General features: G+C 36.5%; 1 protein-coding gene across 4 annotated transcripts in view; it reads right to left on the bottom strand.

The window, feature by feature from the left end:
• The window catches only part of GALNT13 (polypeptide N-acetylgalactosaminyltransferase 13), a 541,363-nt gene that overhangs the window by 464,018 nt on the left and 50,664 nt on the right, over window positions 1–26,681 (bottom strand). For all 4 annotated transcript variants that reach the window (XM_035698790.2, XM_049106172.1, XM_035698788.2 and 1 more), the window contains one exon: window positions 7,865–7,935. The gene's annotated coding sequence lies outside the window, so the exon portion shown is untranslated. The remainder of the gene's footprint in view (window positions 1–7,864; window positions 7,936–26,681) is intronic.

The following is a 26,681-nucleotide window of genomic DNA, read 5'->3' as shown; positions in this document are numbered from 1 at the left end:
ATTTTTATTTACTTATGGTAGTCACACAGAGAGAGAGAGAGAGAGAAGCAGAGACACAGGCAGAGGGAGAAGCAGGCTCCATGCACTGGGAGCCCGACGTGGGATTCGATCCCGGGTCTCCAGGACCATGCCCTGGGCCAAAGGCAGGCGCTAAACTACTGCGCCACCCAGGGATCCCTCAGATTTCTTTCAAAAGTTGTATGTGATTAATACTTGAACTTTTGCCAGACTAACTATAAACACTGTTTTTGAAAGGAATTCATAAAATTAATCAAGAATACTGAAATTGTTTGTCCTACAATATCACTTCTAGAAATCTGTTCAAAGACAATAATCAAAATTTTATAAAGCTATTTATTACAGCTATATATATATATATATAGCTCTCTCTCTCTCTCTCTCTCTCATGAATAAATAAATTTTAAAAAAATTGAAAAAGCAAGTCACAGAGAGGAAAAAAGTATCTTTAACATATAATTGAAAGGAGGCACTTCATTCAAATAAGTTAATTTCTGCATATTAACAATAAAAAAATTAATACAATAGAAAAATAGGCAAGACACTTGAACAGGTAATTTACAGACAATACTTTTCATATGACAACTGAATCATGTAACAGAACCATATTATTCAAAGGGAAATGTAAACTATTCTCATCAGAATGGCTAAAAGTAATAGGACTGATTATAAAAAGCATTGATATAGATGAAATAATGGGAACTCTCATACGCTACTGACTAGAGTGTAATTAGTATAACTACTTTGGAAAACTGTTTAGCTGTATCTACTAAAATTGAAAATTTGTAAACAATATAATTGAGCAATTTCATCACTAGTAGAAATGGATGTATATGTGCAATAAGAAACATCTAAAAGAATGTTCATAGCAGCACTATTCGTAATTGCCCAAACCCAGAAATAGTCCAAATGTCTATCAACAACACATGGATAAATACTCTGTAGTACTTTTCTTTTTTTTTTTTTTCTGTAGTACTTTTCTACAAAGGAATACTACATAGCCATGAAAAACCACATAAGCCACACAAAAACAATAATGAAACTCTGATATATAAGTTCAAGAAAGGAAACCAGACACAAAGGAATGCATATTGCAGGACTATTATGTATATAAATTTAAAAATTAAGCTAAACTAGCATTTATCATACATTTAAGGATGTATGATAAAATGTTAAAACTATAATGAAAAGCAACGAAATGATACAAAAGTTATGAAAATGTTATCCCTATGGAATTGGTGGAAGGGAGTAATGTCTGGGAGGCAAAAAAAAAAAAAAAAAAGCAAGGTTTCTGAGATGCAGAAAATGCTCTTTCTTGATCTGTATGATGAAACGACATAGGTCTCTGCTTGTAAAATTCATTGTCTTGTGCTCATCATACATAAAAATTCACAATAAACACATTTAAAATGGCAATAATTATTTAATTAAATTTTATGAATTAAAAGCTATGATAGGGATCCCTGGGTGGCGCAGCGGTTTAGCGCCTGCCTTTGGCCCAGGGCGCGATCCTGGAGACCCGGGATCGAATCCCACATCGGGCTCCCAGTGCATGGAGCCTGCTCCTCCCTCTGCCTATGTCTCTGCCTCTCTCTCTCTCTCTCTGTGTGACTATCATAAATAAATAAAAATTTTAAAAAATAAAAAATAAATAAATAAATAATAAAAGCTATGATAGATGAGATAAAGTTCAATGAACATAAGTAACATCTGTTGAGAATTGACTGTGTGTTAGGGACCACTGTAAGTGCTTTATCTCATTTTGCCTTCACAATATTCAGAAAACATACTAGTTTTCCTATCGCATTTCAAAGATGAAGAGACTGAGGCCAGAGAGCTTACATAATCGACACACAAGATGTCACACAGCTAAAATCACACTTTACAAACATCACAGAGCTAAAGAGGTCTCCTTCTGGGATCTGAACCTATGCAATAATATGGTTCCAGAGCCAGGCCCCTGAGCAGTAGTAATATAATGTATATGCTACTTCGCCAGTACAGAAAAAGGAGAGATACTCTCTATGTTAGGTGTTAGATTTTATTTTCCTCTGTCAAAATTATTGTTTAGTATGATGGTAAACTAACTCTAAAATATTGGTCTTTCATGCACCCAAGATATTTAATCTTTAATTTAGCGCTCTATCCTTGTTTCATTTTAAGCTGTGCTAAGGAAGGAAGACAAATCATATTAAGATGACATATTTACTATTCTAATTTATAATTGAGCAATATTATAAATTATACTGTTCCTGTTGCCCAGCATAGAAATGAATGTAGCTAAGAGATTCATCACTAACCATAAGAGATATTCTTCCTAAAAGTCCAAAGATTTTCCTCCCCATCCAAAGACTTAACTGAAGAAGGAGTAAACTCTGACAAAAAATCTGTTATTCTGACTACTGGTAATGTCATTTTCCTGTTCAGTCAACCTGGAAAACTCAGTTATTGTTTACAGGTGTACAGTGGTTACTGCAGAGACTCTAGAGTTTGACTCAGTGGGCCCAAGTATCACTTTTGCTATTTTCTAGCATTTGACCTGAAACAATTTGCCTGGCTAAATTCTCCCTCAGTTCTTAAAGAGAACTGAGGGAGGTGGCATGAGTGTCTACCTCTCAGAGTTGTCTGATGCAAAATTAAATAACCAATATAAATCATTTGAAACAGGGTCCAGTACCTAGTAAATGTCACACAAGTGATGATGATGATGATTACTCCCTGACCTCGTGTCTTTCAAAGCCTCGCCTGTATCTATTCCTTCTCTCCATTCCTGCTGCTACTACCTTAGGTCTTACCTTCATGCCTTATTTGCATGCTGTTACATTTTCCTAAAAATTGTGCTCTTGTCTACACGTCTTCCAACTGGAATCCATTGCCAAAACACTACCAGATTAATATCAAAAAGGACATTTTTAATTCACAGGATTGGCCCTCCCACACGTTCTTTTTTTTTTTTTTCAATTGCCTACCAATTAAATTCAAAGTTCGTACTGTGATTATCAGTATTTCCTACAACCTAGTTCCAGCCTTAATTTTCCAGTGTTATCTGTTTTTAGTCTAACACAAGAAACCTATGCCGTTGTCAAACTATTTAATTTACCACTTACTGAATGTGAAGTATTCCTCTTCAACTCTAAGCTCAGGTATGACAATTCCTTGACTTATCTGTTAACATTTTTGACCTGCATCAAGATCTAGTGCAAATGCAATCTCCATGATGAAATCTTGAGCCAATGCAGTCCAGAATTATATCTTTCTTAAATATCCTCTAATGTTTTATTTTTTTCACATATATGCAATTGTTTCATTATTTCTCAAATTATTTAAAACAGCTTTATTGATTTGATTACTTTAGGCTGTTCTCATGATATCATATCCTAATACAATAGCCTTTATATATGCCTGTGCCTCTTATTTCCTGAAATTGAACACAGAATTTTCTTGAGAGTCATTTTTATCTTTACCTTCCACTTGCTCTACTACTAAACCAACACAGTGCTTCTCATATTATAGAAGTATGCAATAAATATTTATTGAATTAAGTGAAAACAGAATCACTAAATGTAATCACTAGCTTTGTTTTTTCAAAGACCAAATCTAAAATTGAAAGAAGTATTCTAAATCCTTTCCTCTCAAAACCAACCGCACTGTGAGATTACCCTTTAAGGGCAATAATATTTTAAATACTAGTAAGTTTAAAAATATCCCTTATGTAATATGTTGCTGACACTTTGTTCAAGAAGTGATGTGTGACTGGGACTGGGATCAGTGGATGACTGAAAAGGAAAAAAGATGAAGATCCCCAAAGAGATGACAAGGACAAATGTCAGGGATTCCTGGGAGGCTCAGCAGTTTAGCGCCGCCTTCAGCCCAGGGCATGATCCTGGAGACCCGGGATGGAGTCCCACATCGGGCTCCCTGCATGGAGCCTGCTTCCCCCTCTGCCTGTGTCTCTGCCTCTCTCTCTCTCTGTGTGTGTCTCTCATGAATAAATAAATAAAATCTTTTCTTAGAAAAGGACAAGTGTCAATGCCACCCATGTGGTGTTGTAGAAGACGCCCCTCAATGATGAGACACCTGAAGATAACAAATAGTGAGGGGAATCATTAATTAAGTCAAGCTGAACTCTTCATTTCAAACTTTTCTGCACTGTATGAAATGGTGGAAGGATCACAAGAAAATGGTGTGGTCAGTCACTTCAAATTCTGAGAAGTAGCATAAGATATAGTATCTGCTGCTAGCAAAGAAGCTTTTTTTATTTTTTAAGTTTTCTTTACAAAAACAACATTTTTAAAAGGCAATTTGTTTCAGATTGCTGAGTGGCCCCTGAACACTTACTCTGTAACAGGGAGAAACTTAGCATTGCTACTTATATTGCTTCTATTTCCCTTGCTGCTACAACCTATAGCTTAGAAACTTCTGCTATGCCCTGCCATGTAGACATGGTACAGCTATGATTTGCAAAAATCAGTCTTTACTCAAAACCTACTTCACCCAGGAGATAAAGAAACAGAGAAATGATTATGCTCTGATTAAGATTTACAGGAACAGCAGGGTGCCTGAGTGGCTCAGTCAGTTGAGCGCCCAACTCTTGATTTCAGCTCAGGTCATGATCTTAGGGTCGTGGCACTGAGCCCCAGAAGGGCTTCTTGCTCAGCAGGGAGTCTGCTTGAGACTCTCTCCCTTCCTGTCTCTTTTCTGCCCCTGCCCCACTTATTATCTCTCTCACTTTCTCTAAAACAAATAAATAAACAAACCTTAAAAAAAAAAAAAAAAAAAGATGTACAGGAATGGGAAGACCAGATGCCTGCACGTGAAGATGAACTGACCAATGATAAAGAAGTTACATGACCTTCCTTGGATCAACAAACATTAGTCACCTTCAGACAACAACCCTGTCCCACTCCCCCTTTGCTAATATAAAAGTAGCTCCAATCCCGTGTTGAGGGAAGATGGTTCTCTCAGATAACAGTCGGCCACGTACTTGGTTTCTGGCTTTCTGAATAAAATTGCTTTCCTGGCTGCAACACCTCTTTCAACTTACTGGCCTGTTGTGCAGGAGCAGAATAAGATTGGACTGGGTTACAAATGTGAGGCAATTGTCATTTATTATAGTTGAAATTCAATAATCAGCTACTTATTTACTAAAGAACTCATATGTATGATCTGAAGTTTGGGAGCACTGTGTTCATGCAAATAAAAGAAAGATCAGCCATAGAATTTCAGTCCTTCACACTCATGTTAAGAGTATAAAGAACTGGGCAGCCCGGGTGGCTCAGTGGTTTAGCACCACCTTCAGCCCAGGGTGTGATCCTGGAGACCCGGGATCAAGTCCCACATCGGGCTCCCTGCATGGGGCCTGCTTCTCCCTCTGCCTGTATCTCTCTTCCTCTCTCTCTCTCTCTCTCTAATAAATGAATAAAATCTAAAAAAAAAAAAAATTAAAAAAAGAGTATAAAGAATAAATGTTTGAGAATTAGATCAGTCTCAAGCTTTGGTCCCATGAATGACAGATTTAAAACATCCTATTGCACACTCTCCTCTTACAAAAAGATTAGGATAACACACCTACCTCATCTTATTGCTTAGAAAAACTGAGATACTGAATGTAAAATGCATGGGATAGAGTAAATACTTAGAAAATACTGTTTCCGTGTCCACATCACTTCAAGTTCCATGAACTGTTTCATAAAGCATTGGATGAGATTATTCCCTCAAGTGAATTGACCATCATTTCAACTACTACTTTATTTTCTATCTGTAAGTTTGTCCTCTTTCCAAGTATGCATTTTAGACTCTGTAAGCACTTCACAGCTACCCCCTCTTCCCCAAAAAGCACACAAACACACTTGCAGTCTAGGTATGCAGTCGACACACACGAGGACATATACGTGTGCTGATGTCACTTGCTGTATATAAATGTTGATTACCTAAGTAGTTTGTTTTTTCACTAAGAGTTCAAAATAGCAGAGATGTCTCTACATTTATAAAGGCTGGACCTTAGTTTCTTTTGGAACATGTCAATAAACGTTATTCACTGAGAACTGTTTTCGTATACTTTGCATGACATGATTATGAAGTCATGCTTATTAACAGACATACTTGAATTGAAATATCAACTTACTAAGTAGCTGGAATTCGGCTGCACCTTACATGTGTTAACTCATACAAATGAAGTAGTTCCCAATCTTACATCCATTTTAAAGAGACATTAATTTGTTCAACCACACAGCTAATAAGTGATAAATCTGGTATTAAAAACCAGGTGGTCTGGATACGCAGCATGAACCCCTAGACACATACTAGGCCATCTTTTTTTTTTTTTTTAAGTAGTTTTATTAGGAGACAACATAAAAACATCAATGCTGCCATTATCACTTGTACATTTTTTAGAAATCCTACTTTAAAATTGTCCTCCCAATCACCTCATTTCATCAAACAAGGAATCTGAGCATGTGAAAGCTAGGACTGATTCTGCGGTCCCTCCAAACTCTTAAAATATAACATGAGGGCAGCCCGGGTGGCCCAGCGGTTGAGGGCCCAGGGCCTGATCCTGGAGACCCGGGATCGAGTCCCACATCGGGCTCCCTGCGTGGAGCCTGCTTCTCCCTCTGCCTGTGTCTCTGCCTCTCTCTGTGTCTCTCATGAATAAATAAATAAAATCTTTTAAAAAATAATGATAATAATAACGTGATTTAATTTTATTTGATTTTTTTTTTAATGAAGGAAATAAAACCTTAGAGAACTTCAGAACTCTAATTCTAGGGACACCTGGGTGGCTCAGCGGTTTGGCACCTGCCTTCAGTCCAGGGCGTGACCCTGGAGTCCCAGGATCGAATCCCTCATCGGGCTCCCTGCAGGGAGCCTGCTTCTCCCTCTGCCTGTGTCTCTGCTTCTCTCTCTCTGAGTGTCTTTCATGAATAAATAAATAAAATCTTTTTTAAAAAAGAACTCTTCTTGATGAATTAAATATTGATACATAGATAAAAGAACACTAATTCTAAACTGTTTTAATCAAATACTAAGATCACCTAAAAATACAATGTTTCTCAGAATCTGCATTTGCATTTCTTCTATCCTAGTTCAAAGAAGTCCAAGTTGAGGAACTGGAAAACACCATTTGAAATAAAAGCAATCAAATGATAGATAATACAGAAAAAAGTACAATATTTCAGGATAATGCTTAAGCAAAACAGAAATATAAAGAAAGTATCAGAACATGTTTCAACTCCTAAATATTCAGCCTCTTAGAAGACTTATTTAACTTTACGTACATTAATAGGTAGAGGCAGTATTTTCTGAAAAGTCTTGTGCTCAAAGCCCAGACTCATCACTTTGAGTAGATATTGAGCAAGGTGTGAAAACTTCTTGACCCTCAGTTTCTTTTATTTATAAAACAAGGATAAAACTAATGATCTTAAAATATTTAGGGAAGAATTATAGGCAACACATATAAATTGCCTGATTCACAGTAAGTCTTAGTAGTCAGCAAATCTTAATTCTTAATTCAATATTTCTTTTAAATCTCCATAACAGCACGGGCTAATACACTAATATTTCCTGCACTCTTCTCAATTTATGATTCAGAAAAAAACTCACCCAAATATAAGTGAGAAATATTATGTGAAAGTTATGTAAGTGGAGCAATAGTAAAATCTGTCATCAGAAATCTTGAATTTATACAACTTAATCCAGAATAGCTCATCAAATTTTATCTTTTATATACATTTTGCCTCAATATTCACAAATATCAAGAACCATAAATAGAAATGTGTTCTTTTATGACTGCCAAATTCATTCAGCATGACTGCAACTGAGTGGAAAAATAAAAATACATATTACTTACTGTATGTGGCGTTTGGCAATTTCAAAATGATTTGCAAACATTCATCCTCAAAATACTCCTACAATATGCATCTGTGAAAAGAAAAAAAAAATCCAAAAGAGTAAGCAATTTGCCAAGGTCACAGAAAAACTAATCCAGACCAACACACACTTAAAGAACATATACTTTAACATACTGAAATAAGGTTTTGCAAAATGTCTATTATACATCTAGCAAAGTATAATGGGCTGATGAACAGAAATATTCCCAACTATATACAAATATTCTATATATTAGTCAAAGAGGATGCTCTTAAGAGGTAAGAAGTCTGCACAGTGGCTTCAGAAATATATGCAAGAAACAGTTTCCCCAGAACACGCCAGAATAACATAAAAGCAATTCGAAAGTATGAGATATTTATAAGTAAATTTAGGTTGGAGATTTGAGGTGGTTATTAAAATATTTCAAGCTTTTAAAATGTACTTTTGTTTGATATATGAAGATCACTGAGTTAGAAGAGAATTTTGCTTGATTTATCCAGAGATTTGCACCAATTCACTTTGTAATTGCATTTCAGTAATAATTGAAAACCATGCACTGAGAAAAATGCAGGCATGCCACTTGCACACCTTACAAAAATACACAAACATCCATTTTTTTGTCAGAAAGTTACTAATAAGGAGAAAGTTAATCAGATTTTATTAATTGATTTGTTTGGTTTAAAGGAGAGGTGTTGGGAAGAGCACATTAATTTCAAAGCTCAAAATATTTCAACTTAAATGGATTTTATCCTACTGGGTATGGTGTGCCATACAAGAACTGTTCAAAAGAAAACAAAACAAACATACCTAGTGATAATCAAAGTGACCCTTTAAAGTACAAGGTAGATCAAAACCACTATAGACAGTATAAAGAGAAACCCTCTTAAGTAGCAAGCATCTTTAGGGGAACATGGGACCTCAGTGAGGAGCAGAATCTGCCCAGAAAGATTTGGTTCATGGCGCTAAACAGGGACATCAGCTTCCTAATGCCGGAGGTGTACCTTTGTGTTCACCAAAGCCAAATGTAATTAAATCAAAAGTTCAACAAGCAGAACAGGCATTCGGAGTTGAAAACCTCATTTATCTTCCTCTAGTGAATGGAAGACAACGAGATGACACTGGCCTCCGCCTGGCACAAGAATGAATGATTTTACTAATGCTCACTCAACACAAAAGGTCTCAAATGAGAGGAAACTAGATAGAGGTAACAATTTATAGTTCCATGTCAAAAGGGGATTAAGAAATTTCTAAGAAATGGTGTATTTCTATAAATTTCATTTTTCTAGGTTTAAACCTTAGAGCTTAATAGTAGATACTAATTTATGTCCACAAATAATTTCAAAAGAATTATGAAGTTATAACAATTAGCAAACCTATATATTTCTTCATATTTTAGCATATTCACCCTCATAGGCAAGCGAACTGAAGTTAATACTAATCACATGATTTGCCCAGATTGACGCAGCTAGTAAGAGGTGATCCTAGCCTATGAACCAGCTTTTCCGACACAGATTCTTCTCACTACAGCCCCTGATAATCCTTACAATGCATCCAGAGAAGAGGGTGAAAGCTGGGATATAATAACCAAATCTGGCCTTACTGACATGTTTTGTTTATCCCACACCATGGTTTTGAAACTATTTTTTAAAAATTGTAAAGTAGGAGATTTCTCAGAATAATTCTCATTTCTAGCTTCTTTTGTGAGGCTGGGTTCACAGCCTCCAGAGAACAGAGAAATGCTTGCCCCTCCTGAATGTGGCATGCTTTCTGCACTCAGCTATTTCCTACTTTTGCAAGCTACCTTCTACCATTTGCAAGCACTGGAGTGTTTTGTTCCCAATCCAACTACAATCAGACCTCTTTGCTGTGAAACTGGAGAGGAGAAAATCTTCTTAATTACGGTCAAAAAGCTTATTTCATTAAATGAAGCAATGGCTTCTAACTATATTTCACTGGATTCTTATAATCAGGTATTATTGATTAGTTACCTTGTTTTAATCTCTGTATATATGTTTTAAAATTCCATGGGCTTGAATTTCCATTTGTTTAAATATACATTTGATAATTTTAATTTTTTATAAGTTTTCTTTATTTGAAAGAAAAAGTGAAAGAGAGCATGAGTGGGGGGAACGCAGAAGGAGAGGCAGAGGGAGGAGCAGACTGCCTGCTGAGTAAGAAGCCGAATGCAGGGCTCCATCCCAGGACCCTGGGATCATGACCTGAGCCAAAGGCAGACGCTTAGCTGACTAAGCCACCCAGGTGCCCTCATATTTGAAAAATTTTTAAGCTAAGGGAGAAATGTATAAACCAAATCAATTGGTACAAATCAAGGGACTTTATGATCTAAAATAATGATTTTACATTTACTGTGAACACATCTTCCAGAGACATACTTCCTAGACTGACAGGTTTACTATTTGATAAAATAATTATAATAACAGAGAAAGAAACCTTCAATTTAACTAAATTAAACTAGATTAAGAGAACACAGACCACTGAAGGTAAACATCTGCAATCCATAAATCCTGTTGCATCGTGGCATATATTGCAAATAACTTGAAATGTTAGTATGTTCTGTGTAATGCTTTAAAAACACAGACCTGGAATTCTGGGTAGTTGTGGTAATACCAGCCATTTATTTTTTTTTAAATATTTATTATTTATTTATTTATTTATTTATTCATTCATTCATTCATTTATTCATTCATTCATGAGAGACACACACACTCAGAGAGAGAGAGAGAGAGGCAGAGACACAGGAGGAGGGAGAAGCAGGCTTCACGCAGGGAGCCCGATGCAGGACTCGATCCCGGGACTCCAGGACCAGGCCCTGGGCTAAAGGCAGGCGCTAAACCGCTGAGGCACCTGGGGATCCCCAATACCAGCCACTTAAATCTGAAACTTTTCCCACATTCTTCAAAAAATATACAACCAAAACAAACAAACAAAAATACAAAAACCCTAGGTCTTCAGTATAACTGGAAGTTAGAGAATAATAAAAATGTCAAATTATCTGTAAACAGAGAATTAAACACCAATTTCCAAAAGAGTTATCTTATAAGCTCACAATAGGTTTTATAGGGAATCTAAGGAGTCCAGAAAAACTGTGAGGAAAAGAGGAAAGCAAACGTCCTAAGAGTGATACAAAACTGACTTTCAGAAAGTTACTGAAACTATGAAAATGTGAAAAACTATCCAGGCATTTTAGAACATGTACACAGGGAGGTGATCAAAGTATATAAAATTCAAGGTGATGACCTTTTTGTTTGTTTGTTTGTGTTTGCAGGGGGAGGAGTAAAGCATTTAAAAATGATGGGATATGTCAAAAGGACAGAGGCCTCATCTTCAAGAAGTTCTTACCAGTCATATCTAGGACAATTGGAAAATCAAAATAAATGATTATCATAAAGAATTAAGATTCATTATAGAGAATATAAATATAAGAGAAATGAATAAAATATATAAGGAAGAAGAAAAACATCTTCCTTTGCATGGAATGCCACCTAATAAATGTAGATGTCTTGGTGGTGTCAGAAAATCATCACTAAACAAATAGTTTATTGAGTCAGTCAACAAAACACTTATGGGACACCTGGGTGGCTCGGTGATTGAGTGTCTGCCTTCGGCTCAGGTAGTGATCTTGGGGTCCTGGGATCAAATCCTGCATGTGGCTCCTCGCAGGGAGCCTGCTTCTCCCTCTGCCTGTGTCTCTGCCTCTCTCTCTGTGTCTCATGAATAAATAAAATCTTTAAAAAATAAAATAAAAAACCCCTTGTGGATCAGCACTTACTTAGGCGTGAAAGTGTGAAGAGCAAGATATTTCCATAGTCTTAAAGCACCTTCTCACAAATCACTTATTAATTACAATGGGGAAAATAATAACTTTCAGTGCAGAAACTTGGCAGAGACTACCTTCTCTAAACAATCAAAGACAACGTCATCACTAATAGATAAATGCACATGAAGTGCCTCGTGCACCTGAGAAGGACCCAACATCACTTCTGTGGTATATACATCTGCCAAAAATGCATCACCTGAATCAATCATTTGGAAATATCAGGCAAACCCAAACTGAGGAAAGTCCGAAATTATCTTCAAATTCAGCCACTAAAGACTGAGAAAATGTTCCAGATTAAAGGAAGTTTAAAAGGCATGAAAAGGAAAAAAAAAAAAAAAAGGTATGACAAGCCAATGCACATGTGATCCTAGATACAGTTACGTAACAGTATTTAGTTGATAATACATTATCTTAATTTTCATAATTCTGTGTTTACATAGGACAATGCCTTTATTCTTAGGAAAGACATACCAAAATACTTCAAATAAAAAAGCATAATGTCTACAACTTATTCTCAAATGATTCAGGAAAAATACATATATGCACATACATATAATCATGATGTAAACAACTAATGAATCTGTACAGAGAATATTCCGTGTTCTTGAGCACAATAATTGCAAGTTTTCTATACATTTGAAACTGTATCAAAATTTAAAATTAGAGGGCAGCCTGGATGGCTTAGTCAGTTAGGCGTCTGCCTTTGGCTCAGGTCATGATCCCTCGTTCCTGGGATCAAGACCTCCTTGGGCTCCAGCCCTCTCCAGGCTCCCTGCTCAGTGGGGAGCTGCCTCTCCCTCTCCCTCTGTCACTCTCTCTCCTCCTCCCATCCCCAAGTCCCCATGCTCTCTCTCTAGCTCTCTCTTGCAAATAAATAAATTAAATTAAATCTTTAAAAAATATTTGAAATTAGAGAAAAAGGTAGAAGTAAATAAACATTTTACAATCATTAAGATATTTTGGGATCACAAAAAAATAGACAAAGCAAGTGATGCGTTTTTAAATCAAGAAAAAAATTATGAAGGTAAAAAATAATCATTGGCCAATGATCTTAGACAACTAAAATAACAAAAATCCATGTATCTATCTCTATGCACATTCTCCAGTTTTTTACATATTTTATATTTATATGTAATTTATACATTAAATATGCCTACATTTAAAATAAAACATTGTTTATAATTTATGTGTTTACCTATGCATATTAAATATACAAAATATAGGAGAATGAAAATAAATGTGCACTCTAGCCTCAGGTTTGTTTTTTTTTTAAGATTTTATTCATTCATTCATGAAAGACACAGAGAGAGAGAGAGAGAGAGAGGCAGAGACACAGGCAGAGGGAGAAGCAGGCTCCCTGCAGGGAGCCTGACATGGGACTTGATCCTGGGTCTCCAGGGTCATGCCCTGGGCCGAAGGCGGTGCTGAACCACTAAACCAACCAGGCTGCCCTAGCCTCAGATTTTTAAATAAACAGTACAGATAATATTATATCAAGCAAGTGTAAAGTTAATAATGAAATTTTATTCACAAAAAAAGTCATCAGAAATTAAAGAGAAAAAAATAAAGAAGACTATCAGTCTTTAAAGGTTATCAGTATAAGCGGTTTTTCCTTATAAAGTTGTTTTTCTAAATAAAAAAAAAAATCCCCAGGTTCTTTTTTATGAGTTTAGAAAAAAAGTTAAAATAAAATCATCCTTAATTCCTAAAATAATATATTTCATGTAAACTACTCGTTATTTCCAGACTATTCTTTAAAGAATTATTGCATTTAGACTATAAGTAATTTCTTTTTACTTAATTGTGAATTTCTTTCTGTAGCAATACCATGTTTTTTATCATTACAATACAAAACCATTTCACTCATGGAAACCCCATACGTGCCGTTATTTATATTGTATTTTTCCATATGTAAATTATCAAGCATCTATAACCAAAAAAAATTAAAAATAAAAACACTGTGGTATCCATCCTATGTCTTATGTCATAGCATGATTGTTTCCTTAAGATAAAACACCCAGAAGGGGAATTGTTAAATCAAATAGTATAAGACTGTTCAGACTTGATAATATTTTTACTAGATTTATATGTTAAATAGTAAGTTAAATGACATATTCCTATTCATATTAGTTTAATTATATTAATAATATTTAACATATTCAATTAATATTGATATGCACAAGTATCATATTTGAACCCCACAACCAGGTTATATTTTACAGCCAGTGGGTCATGGCATAGTATCTGACCCTAGTTCTTCATACTGTCGTATCTTGAGTTGGCTTCTGTGCCTTCTTGGTATTACACATGTTAAGCTGAACTACCTTTTAAGAAGTTTTCAAAGAATTACCCCCAAATTTGAAATAAAAAACTGTTTATATGGAAAGGAATGGAAACTGAGCAGTTTTAGTAAAATAATTGTTTATTTTTGGAGGAATTAACACAATTCCTTATTCTCTTGCAAAGCAACAGCCAAGCACTTTCTAGGACCTAAGGAAGGAAAATAACTACAAATAGGTGAACGTGTGTTACAGTCTTGTAACTGGGACATACAACAGGATTATTACATGACAAGTGGTACAGGTGAAGGCAGGAAACACCACAGATTCCCCAGAATAATCCAAGCAGCCATCCTATGTCTCATTTCTAATTATGGCAACAATGTGTTACAATGCCTACATATTTCTATTTTATTTACACTATTACCATTTACATCTTATTACACTAGATATTATCCTTTTTTTAAGTGTCACTTTAATTGATGGTTCTCAACAATCTTCAACTTTCTTCAGCCATCTCTCTTTCCTCCTATATTCACTTTGAATGCTTGCAAATCCATTACATATTTAGCATCTTTCTAGTCTGCAGTTTCCATATTTTATATTCACTAATTCTGGAGATTAATACAAATTTCATTCAATGTAAGAACCCACTCAACCTTCTGAAGTCTTCGTTAATCTGCCCTGGCAGGTCACTGATCCAGTGACAATCACAAGTTATGCCTCCCCTCACATGTCATGTAAGACAAAAACAAAACTTTACTGGGGATCCCTGGGTGGCGCAGCGGTTTAGCGCCTGCCTTTGGCCCAGGGCGCGATCCTGGAGACCCGGGATCGAATCCCACATTGGGCTCCCGGTGCATGGAGCCTGCTTCTCCCTCTGCCTATGTCTCTGCCTCTCTCTCTCTCTCTGTGTGTGTGACTATCATAAATAAATAAAAAAAAAAAAAAAAAAAACTTTACTGAAGTGAAGATATACAAACTCTTGCTTCTAACTCATATTTAGATCTTGTCATTGTATCAGAGATTAAAATTAGATGAAGTCAAGGGATTTACTTCTCCAAAATCATGTTGGTTGTTACTCCTATTTGTTCTGCTCCTTTGAGGTGTATGAAAATCAACTGTCTTTTTTATTGATTCCTCTATTTTCCTAGGTATCAAAGGAAGCAGATTAATCTGTAACTTCTAAAGTCATCACTAGTACGTTCTCGCCCTCTCCCTCCCCCTCCTTCCCTCTCTATCTCTTTCTCTCTCTCTCTTGCTCATTCCCTGCTCCTGACATTTTCATGTGGCCTTCAAGAATCCTAAACTAAGTCTGTTGCACAATTTCTACAGTAAATATGACTTGATTAAAATCCTATGATAATTTCAATCATGAAAAGCATGACAAATCAGAAGCTCCTGGATTCTGTACATTTTTTAAATGTAATGCTTCTGAAGACCATTAGGCAACTTATAGGAGGGCATAATTCCATATCGAGTCTATACACTATGGCTAAATGTGTAGGTACTGCCTTGACCAAGTCCCTGGACAGCTTTGCCCTTGAATGCTCGCAGTGTGTTCTACATTACAGAAGTATCTACACTGTGGCATTCTCTAACTGAAAACTATTTATCTATCCCTCTTCTCTATTTGCCCAGCTTGGGAGAAGTCAAGACCTGTTTCCTAACTCAAGCGGGCCCTCAGTCAATTCGTTGATCCCTTCATTTTACTTCATTTTGTTGTTGCTGAATGTTGAAGGAACTGGCAAAGTGTCTTTTCCAAATGTTTACCAGCCTCTCCATGCAAAGCACTTTAAATACCTTCCCCTTCATCACCTGCTCCCGTCTACCTGGAAATGAGAAAATGTTGACTTCTTTACCTCTGGAGATGAAAGCTGTAATACTTTTGCTTAACTCACCCCACCCCACTCTTGGCAAACATGCATTGAAGCATAGCATGTATTATACCCTTCACTTCAGGATTTTCTAGTCTCTGCAGAAATTTTACCTTTTCCTTTATTTATATCTCTTTTGACCTATTTCACTTGCATTAAGCTATTCTAAACTAATTAGAGATACAGGCAAAATGGGTTTTTGGAGAATTTCACCATGTAAACCCTTAAAAGTAAACAGAGTATATAACAATTAGAGATCAAATACCTAAGTTGTGATTTGTGCAGATAATAGAATGCTATGCAGTCACAAAATTCATGTCTCAAATAGCACTTATTTATATATTTTATTTTAAGTATACTTAAAATAATACACTTTCTAAAATAATATGAATAAAGTAGCAACTGCATAATTATAAATATATATTTATATTTGCATATATTATGTACAATTCAGAAAGACTGAAGGACTATATAGCAAAATGTTATCTCTGAATGATGTGAAAAAGTAGTACTAATTTTCTTTTTTATTCTTTTCTTAATTTTGTAAATCTTCTTCTGCAAATATGTTATAATCTAAAAAGAAAAAAAATATTAGTAGAAACAAAAGCAACAAAACACATATATGGGAACCAAATGCACAGCTATATATCAGACAAAACTAGCATTAAAAGAGTTGGAGATGGGCAGCCCGAGTGGCTCAGCGGATTAGCACTGCCTTCCGCCCAGGGCATGATCCTGGAGACCAGGGATCGAGTCCCACATCGGCTCCCTGCAGGGAGCCTACTTCTCCCTCTGCCTGTGTCTCTGCTTCTCTCTGTGTGTGTGTGTCTCTCATGAATAAGTAAGTAAAATCTTAAAAAAAAAAAAAAAAGCTGGAGACTAGCATAGACAAAGTTGGGGCATTATAAGATGAAATTGTCAAAAAAATGAATAAAATGTGATTTTTTAATGTGATGTGGTTAGATCTGCCAGTTGCCTCCCCAATATTTATTCTCCCCTTCATTGTTGCTATGTGCACCATTTTATCTATATAAGATTTATTTATTTATTTATTTATTTATTTATTTATTTATTTAGAGAGCAGGGAAGGGACAGAGGGAGAGGGAGAGAGATCTCAAGCAGACTCCATGCTGTTTGTAGAGCCCGACATGGGGTTCAATCTCACAACCCTGAGATCATGACCTGAATCAAAATCAAGAGTTGAACACTTAACCGACTGAGCCACCCAGGTCCTCCAGCTATGTGCACTTTTATGCTCTTTGGCCTTTGCCTGTCTGAAATGCAATATAATGATTAGAAGTCTGACCCTTGTTTTGAGTGCATCACTCTCAGGATGGCTACAAGGAGCCAGAACCTGGGGATATGATAGAGCTCTCTTATTATGCTTGGGCTACCAATATCAAGATATCACTAATTTCTTTATGCTATTCTGGGTATACACTGAACACAATTTCTAAGTGATACATATTATTTAAGAATTTGCAGGTAAGAATAAAGAAAATGTTTCTCTGTGATGGCTTTAATGATTATTTGACCAGCATATATTATCAAATATTATGGTTCATATACCAAGTCATAATTAAAATGAAGAATTTGAAGGAGTTCAGAGAAGAAAAATGGTAAGAATTAACATTTAGGAAATTAGGATACAATAAGAATTACTCAAATAGAGAAATTTATATTTCCTAAAAGGAAATATTTAGTAGTTTATATTTAATTATAAAAGATTTTTACAATTAAAATCCAAATAATGAAATAGCATTAAAAGTATCAGGAGGGGGAGGGTCTAGGTGGCCCAGTTGGTTACGTGTCTGCCTTCAGCTCTGGTCACAAGCCCAAGTCCTGGGACAGAGCCCTATAACATGCTCTCTGCTCAGTGGGGAGACTGCTTCTCCCTCTTCCTCTGACTTTCCCTCCCTGGCTCAGGCTCTCTCATGCTCTCTCTCAAATAAATTTTAAAAAATCTTTAAAAGTAGAAGAGATTATAGTAGGCATTGAAAATGAATTTCCAGAAATTAAAAATTGTTTAGATACTAGTTAGTTTTTAAAAAAGCAAAGATTCGGGATGCCTAGGTGGCTCAGTGGATGGGCATCTGCCTTCTGGCTCAGAGTGTGAGCCTGGGGACCCAGGATGGAGTCCAGCATTGGGCTCCCTGCGTGGAGCCTGCTTCTCCCTCTGCCTGTGTCTTTGCCTCTGTCTCTGTCTCTCATGAATAAATAAAATAAATTTAAAAAAAATACATACATATATAAATGAAATAAATAAAAAGCAAAGACCCCTTTAACCATCTTTAAACTAAATTCAGAACTGAGGCCTTTCAAATCATAAGATCCAATTAGAAACAGGGTGTGAATATATGATGAACTTTAGGTAGAGACTGTTAGTTTTATATTGTATGTTTTATGGTCAATAGTTGTGCTTTCTTCATGTTTTATTGTTTAAACACATAACATTGGTATTAACATTTTGAGAACAAGTTAAATTTCATCAAAAATATATCCTTTACTCCACTATCTCACCCAAATACATAGTGTGGCAGTTTGTCTTTTCTTTTCTTTTCTTTTCTTTTTTTTTTTTTTAAGGTTTTATGTATTTATTCATGAGAGACAGAGACAGAGGCAGAGACCCAGGCAGAGGGAGCAGCAGGCTCCTTGCAGGGAGCCGGATGGGGATAGGGACTGGATCCCGGTCCTGAACCGCTGAGCACCCAACCGCTGAGCACCCCCCAACCCCGCCCCAGTTTGTGTTTTCTAAAGATGGTCACAACATCCCCCATCCAGTATGCTCTCCTGCTAGGCGACCCGGACATTCCACCCATCCCAAGATGAAGCTTCCCCCTTTCTCCCTGGAATCCCAGCACACCCCAGGACCGAGGCTCTGCCCAGGGTGCAAGTCCTACTGTGGGGCCGGCCGCCCTGCAGCGGGCCAGCGCCTCTCCTCTGCCTCCAGCCCCCAGCGGCTCCAGTAACAGTCCTGGCTGGCTGCCCCGGGTAGGGGCATTCAGGCCTGACACAGTGACTAAAGGAATGAATTGGACACCCAGTTCATCCGGCTTTTCGAGGACTCCACCACCAGCTACCGCCTGATCGCAACTACATGAAACATCCTAAGTGGGAATCTCCCAGCTGAGCCCAGTCAACCCATAGAGCCATGAGAGTTTATAAATAAATTGCTCTCTTAAGCCAATACATTTTGAGGTAATTTTTTGCATAGCAATAAGATGACCAGAAAAAAAATGTGATCATCCTGGAGTCTAAAATCTAGAAGAATAATGAATTAATCTAACGTCTTTTATGTATGTACCTGAAATTATATATAAACATATACAGACCAGCACGTGAATTGTTTGTATGGTAGTCTATTTTTCTCTGTCTCTACCTCGATCTATGCAAGTTATCTTATTTCCAGTTAAAAATTTTTCCAAAAAAAGTTTTTTTTCCAGTGGTTTTCTGACTACACACACACACACACACACACACACACACACATGCACAGTGTATAATGTATTTGGGACCCTGAGTACTGTTCTTTTGTGAAGAATTGACAATGGGGAAAGCAGTTTAAATTTGTTTTCTGTACTCCCCCCAAACAGAACTGAGACCAGTAAGACCAATAGGAAAAGTTATAAGCAATCATGTTTAATCTCAGCTCAAGGAAAAGCTCTCCTACTGTGAGGAATGCCAAAACAGCATGGGCTGCCCTAAGAAAAGGCCTAAGGAGAGTTCAAGAAAAAGTTAAATATTCACACTCCAGACATATGGAAAAAGATTTTAAGTACTGGCTAGTTGCTGAAATTAAATGGTTTTTAAGCACCCTCTTGAATCCATGATTTTGATAAATTTCGGGTGATTACTTTGGAATACATTACACTAATATTTTTATATCCCTATCATATTCCAGAAAAAGATACGAGGAATGTCACAAAGATTCATTCAATAAAGCATCATTAAATTCATAACCCTTTCTCCACTGAATCAATATTTAACAATTTCTCAAGTCATTTATTGAATGACTAGCTATGTTATGGACTTTGGTAGTCCTCAAGGGAACGATGAGAAATATGATGCCTCCATTGTGAGAAAGCATATAATCTAAATTGGGAGATGGATGAGGACACAATTAACTATGATAATATGGTTTAAGTTAGCAACAGCAATAGGAACACAGTGCTATGGGAACAGAAAAAAAGAATAGAATGACTCTAGCTTGAAGACTTGGGAAAATTCCTTTTTCTTTTTTAAGATTTTATTTATTTATTCAAGACAGACACAGAGAGACACAGGCAGAGACAGAGGTAGGCTCCGTGCAGGGAGCCTGACACGGGACTCGATCCCAGGTCTGCAGGATCACACCCCGGGCTGAAGGCAGCACTAATCCGCTGGGCTACCAGAGCTGCCTGGGAAAATTCCTTTAAAATGTATCATTTGAACTGAGGTGTGCTGGAGGAGATAAGAAATTCAAGGCTGAAAAGCAGTGTGATAACAGAAAGTGCCATGGACATCCCTACCATGTCCAAGTAAGAGAGAAGTAATCCAGAGAGTCTTGAAAATAGGTTTGGAAGGATTAAAAGATGAACTATGAAGCTACAGAGGCCATTTGGGATAAATTTTTACAAGTGATCTTGAATGATACACTAAAGAATTTGAAATTTACTCCGTGGAGATTTCAAGGGTTTTGACACCCAGGAATGATATGTTCAAAATTACAGAGAGATCCCTCTATTGGCAAGGTGGAGTATGAATGGACTATGTGACACGGGGGAGCTTGCTTTAGAAAAACATTTTGGTTTGAGGTTTAGACTACGTACACACTTGGCTAAAAGCAGGTGGGATGACAGGATCACCCTTCAAGACTCCTCTCAGTCTTAAACTCTGTGACTTCGGTCCCTTGCAAAAGAAAGGAGCTCCAGACAAATTCTTACAAATGACAGAGGTTGCAGAACCCTCAGGCCACTCGGGTGAACGTCATACAGACACTGCCATTTCAAACACCCATTGAGTTTGATGAGAAGTAGCACAATCTTTGACTACCTGATGATGGAATTTGAGAGGGAAAAAAAATCACAGGGAAGACATTAACATAGCACAGTGTGGAAAGGCATTTTCAACTATCCTACTGGGAAAGCCAGATAGAAATCTGAGTGACCTGAATCCTTTTTAGCCTGCGTCATTTTCCAAAGTAGCATCTACTATCTTGGAAGGCCCAGGGGACCTATCTGTACATGTGCAATCTAATTAAATGCATGTAGTAAGGACTTAATTGTGTAGGACATTTTGCTAGGTACAGCACAAAAAGAACTGTGTTGGACTGCCTTCTTGGACTTCATAATCTACGAACGACTGACAGATGTGGACATAAACCTACATGAAGAAATTAGAATGGTTTCATTAAACTATACTAATGCAAAATATGTGTATTTACACTGACTGCTTCATGAGCATCAATATACAGGACAACTCCTTGATTAGTTCCATTTCAAAGGAAAGCACAGCGAAGGGTCAGAGAATAAATACCAGTGACCAGATCTCACTCCTGAGACTTGCTGTAAGAAAAAGAGAAAGTTCAGTCCTGTTCAGCTTGAACAGCACTCAAAGCCAAGGTCAGTGAAGCAGTCCAAGGCACAAAATGCCACAAGACCGCAGGTGCCTGAAGAGAGGAGAAACGCGCCAACCATGACACAACATCAGTTCTGGGGTACTAGCTCCTTTTCTTTCCTCCCTTCTTTATCACTGGTGTTGGTGTTGGGTCATTCCAATAAGCACATGTGGCCTTACAGAGTGAGATCTATATATGTGAAGGAGCAAAACAGTGAGAATTCATAAAATATCTAATAAATAGAAGGCATGAACCCAGATTAAGAAAGCACCACGTGAAAAAGTTAGAAATTGGGGTACAGTGTGATTTTTTTTCCCCGAGACTAATACATGCTGTGTGACATCAGAATTCTTAAGTCCTCTGAATGACTTGCTTGATGGCAATCAGCCAAGCATATCATCAGATTGCAGTTCTAGATACAAAGGACCTCACTGTCCTTCAAGCCCCTGCACAATGAACAAATGAGGTGTGCATTTTCCTAGAAAACATAGCCATGAATAACACGGTATGAACATAATTGCAGAGAAACAACACAAAGAAAAAGTACATTCTCCATAAAATACCTATATGTAGTAATGTACTCAAATCATAAGTTAATGTTAATATTGAAACATGATAATTATATTTATGGTAGGAGGCCTTTCCTTGTAACACATGGCCTTATGAAAATATGTAGCTCTATTTTGCAGATGCTGTTCAACTCTGAATAAGAAAATAATCCTAAGAAATGGGAATGAGAAAATCATCTTTTTAATAGTATGACGCTTCAGTAAGGCAGAAACTTGACAGGAAGCAAGAAGAGCAGATGCCCAGAAAAAAGGATTTTGCCTAGGGGACCCCCAGGGTTTTAGAATTGCAAAAGCATTCAGTAATAGCATGAGGTGAACATGAGCCCATTGCTAAAAATTCATTTGTAAGCATGTGCCACTTAATGAAATTTTGGAAGCACCTGACCTTGCATTTACATGTTGCCTTAAAATAAATGGATCCAAAAACCACTGTCTAGATTTATTAATTGATTATGAATGCTTACTGCTTAAGAAGCAATCTTTTCATGCACCAATCAAGGATACTTCTGGTATTAAAATGTGGCAACAGTTTACTGGCCCACAATTACATATGTCAAGTTATTGTGAGATATAGCCCTTTGGCTAACTAAAAGTGCATGAGGTTCAGGGAATTACAATAAAATGACAGATGTGTATAATTTTGATTAAAATCACATAATAAGGATGCCCGGGTGGCTCAGCGGCTGAGCGTCTGCCTTCAGCTCAGGGCGTGGTCCTGCGGTCTGGGATCGAGTCCCACACGGGGCTCCCTGCATGGAGCCTGCTTCTCCCTCTGCCTCTGTCTCTGTCTCTCTGTGTCTCTCATAAATAAATAAATAAAATCTTTTTAAAAAATCACGTAATTTTTTTTCATGGCAAATAAGTACATATATAATATGTACATACAATAAATATAATACATACATGAATAAGAAGACAGACAGAAAATAACATCAGTTAAAAATGACTAAATGTGGGAGTTTTAGGGTGTGTTGTTATGGAGAGAAGTGACAAGGTGCTAGGGCATATGAAAGGTTTTAAGGATGGTAAAAAACTAAAACTACTGAGTGAAACCTGACAAGATAGTTATACTAAAAACAAGGTTTGAGATAATAAAATTTTAAAAAGTTGGACCAGAATTTAATTTGGTCCCAAAAAGGTCAAAATAAACTCTGTAGTTAATAAAGCAACTAGAAGTCAAGAATAAATTTGAATTATCAGAAAATAAGATCAGTATTTCTTTTTTAGTTTGAGTGGTACCCAAGCACAAAATAGTGGAGGTCACACAGAAAACATCTAGGGAACCCATAAAAACGAAACTCGACTTTCAGTAGAAGCCCTTTGGGAAACACATACACACACATACACACAGGTGGTGGGCAACAGCCCAGTCCTATGACAGGAAATCAAAGATACCTTTGATTTAGATTTAGTTAAAACTGCATTGCAAAATCAATCTTTGCTAAACATTCTACATCTTGGTTTTATATTTATAATGATGGAGAATATTTTTTGTGAGTTACTAAATTCAAAACCCCTTGTTAAGCAAAATGAAAACGGATCACAAAGCAAGCCTACAAGGTTGTCAGTGGAGTATCACCCTATAAAACACAGGTGGCATAATATTTTGCCAGAGAGACATAACAGTACAAGAAAATCATTTGTCTGTGACTCAGTGTAAACTTGATTGAAAATTGTTAACTGCATGCTGATGTTTCCAGACATCACAAGAGTTATAACTTGATTTTAAACATTTCCCATTTAGAAATTCTTTACGAGATTGTAGAAGCTTATAATAAAGTTTTTATCAGTAACTTTTAAAATATTATTCAGGTGGCGCACAAAACTTCATGACGGGAGGGAAAAGGAGTACTAAGGAAATGTAAGCTGAGGACTCCACATTATTTCCAGGCACTACTAGAAAACTGAATCACAGTGAGGAAAAAAAAAAAAGAAATAAAAAGTTATCTCAATAATTTAATAATTTGTAATATGAAAAGAATTTTTAAATACAGATAAAGCACATATATTATTTAATAACCTATAACACCACTTCTTATGTAATGAATGCTCACAAAACATGTTAGTTAGCCCTCTGTCACTTTTTTAAAGCAACTATTCTATTTTACTGAACGTGTTTTTGGAGTTGAGGAACTTGTAGGTTACGTTAAACAATTAGTTCTGGAACATTTCAACAGCCTGCAAATGATTCAGAAATAAATCAAAAACAGCATGATGCATCATTAGATTCCCACCAGAAGTTCATTAATTTGTATATAATTATCATCTGTTCAAATTATTGTGGAGGAAATGAGAAACTATCAGTGTTTAAAACAACACATTTTCTTCATACGATAAGAAAAGAGAATTGAAATTCAAATATTTCTAAATGAGAAATCAATTATAATTTGCTATTTCAAGCTATGTGTTCCAAATTAAGAAAAAAGAAATCTCCAATTAAGCATTTATTTAAAAAGCATTAAAAACAATTAGATGTCATATACTGAATATGAAATCTCTGTCTCTAAAGCACAAAAAATAATATGTCACATCTTTTTCATTCAGGGACTGAGGCTAGGATGGCAACATGTTTTAAAATTTTTACTATTTTTTGTATTCACACACACACAAAGCTCCCATCTTTCCATTTCTCTTAGGGTCGTCCTCAAGAAAAAATAACGAAGTCAAAGCTGATCCAAAAACCAAAGGGAAAATGGAGGATGACTGCTCCACTTAACCAAGAACACCTAACAAAAATCAGCAGTGACACCTATTTTCCAAATAAAGCGAATAGAAGCTGAATACCCTTTTTCTAAGCTAGATGCACTTTCTGCAAAGTGGCAGTTCAGTGTTAAGCATCGTGTACAATTTGTATAATATTATGATATAATATTCATCGTCATGTATCTTTGCTTTCACACGGTTACCTTCTCTCTTAAAGAAAATGTCTAAATATTTCACTAATACAGTTTAAATGTACTTATGCTTTGCTTGGCTTCAATCCTATCTTGGATTTCTATTTATTTATTGTCTCCTGGGATCTGATTTTGCAGTTACTCTTTACCATAACTCTTCCAGGTCTGATCATTTTATTTCAGAAATCGGTTAAGCAGGCCAGATTTACTAGGCACCTGTCATGCTAAATGCCAGTAGAGGACTCTGGAAAAGGAGGTACATTAATAATAGCTAGCATTTGTTGAGCGCTTGCTAAATGCCAAGCACAATAATTGATACATTACATGCACTGTCACCTCAAACCTCATGACAACCTATTAAAATACTTATAATTATTAGGTGGGTGAAAATAAATATCTAGCTCTTACTATTGTGAGAATAAAATGAGCTAATCTTATGAAAAGCACTTAAAAGGGAACCTCATGCCCGTTAGAGACCCAGGTTTTTTAGTGTTAGCTATTATTACTATTACTCTCATTTTAAAGATCGGATAACTAAATTCCACAGAGGCTACGCAACTGTCACTTGCCAGTCTCTTCGTAATTGGATGAGTCATAGATTCTGAACTGCATTTATGCAAGCCCCACGGTCAAGCTTGTATCTTTAACACAACCATGTTTGTCTCCTCCAAACTTGAATATCTGCCTTTTTTTTCTACCTTATAATAAAGGGATAATTTGTATACATAAAGGTTCTAATTAACTGCCAAGAATGCAACTTTAAAAGGAAATTTAATGGATTCTTGATTCATCAAACTGAGTGATATAACAAGACAAAGCAACTCTCACTGAACTCAAGTCACTGTCCAAAAACCAGACGACTCAGAAAATGGTAAAAGGAGGTATCCAGAAAGATTGTAATCACAAGCTGTCAACAGAAACCAGATATTCACAGCTTTAAAAAATGCCTCACAATTTTAATTTGTTTTCTTCTTACTTCAGAATCCTTTATCCTTTCTACCATAAAAATACTCGATTTTGGAGGCATACTGGTGGCTCAGTCAGTTAAGCCGCCAACTCTTGATTTCAGCTCAGGTCATGATCTCGGGTTCCTGAAATTGAGCCCCACCTCAGGCTATGTACTGAGCATGGAGTCTGCTTAAGATTCTCTTTCTTCGGGATCCCTGGGTGGTGCAGCGGTTTGGCGCCTGCCTTTGGCCCAGGGCGCGATCCTGGAGACCCGGGATCGAATCCCACGTCGGGCTCCCGGAGCATGGAGCCTGCTTCTCCCTCTGCCTGTGTCTCTGCCTCTCTCTCTCTCTCTCTGACTATCATAAATAAATAAATTAATTAATTAAAATAAAAAAAAATAAAATAAAATGTAAGATTCTCTTTCTTCATCTCCCTCTGCCCCTCCTCTGGATTGCACATATTTTCTGTCTCCCCCACCCAAAAAAAAAAATATATATACACATATATTAAACATATCAATTAAAATGAATTTTTCCCAATTTTCCACAATACCTTTTTGTGCTGCATTTGTCCCAAGCTATGGAGGAAAACTGGGAAACTTCCTTCCTTTCTCTCTCTCTCTCTCTCTCTCTCTCCAAGTATTACAAATTTTCTTTTGGTTTACTAAACTGATGTTCATAGTTGTTTTTTTTTTTTAAAGATTTTATTTATTTATTCATGAGAAACAGAGAGAGAGAGAGAGAGAGAGAGAGAGAGGCAGAGACACAGGCAGAGGGAGAAGCAGGGAGCCTGA

Source organism: Canis lupus, chromosome 36, assembly GCF_003254725.2.
Source record: "Canis lupus dingo isolate Sandy chromosome 36, ASM325472v2, whole genome shotgun sequence".
Lineage (NCBI taxonomy): Eukaryota > Metazoa > Chordata > Mammalia > Carnivora > Canidae > Canis > Canis lupus.
This window is presented reverse-complemented; position numbering and strand designations above follow the sequence as displayed.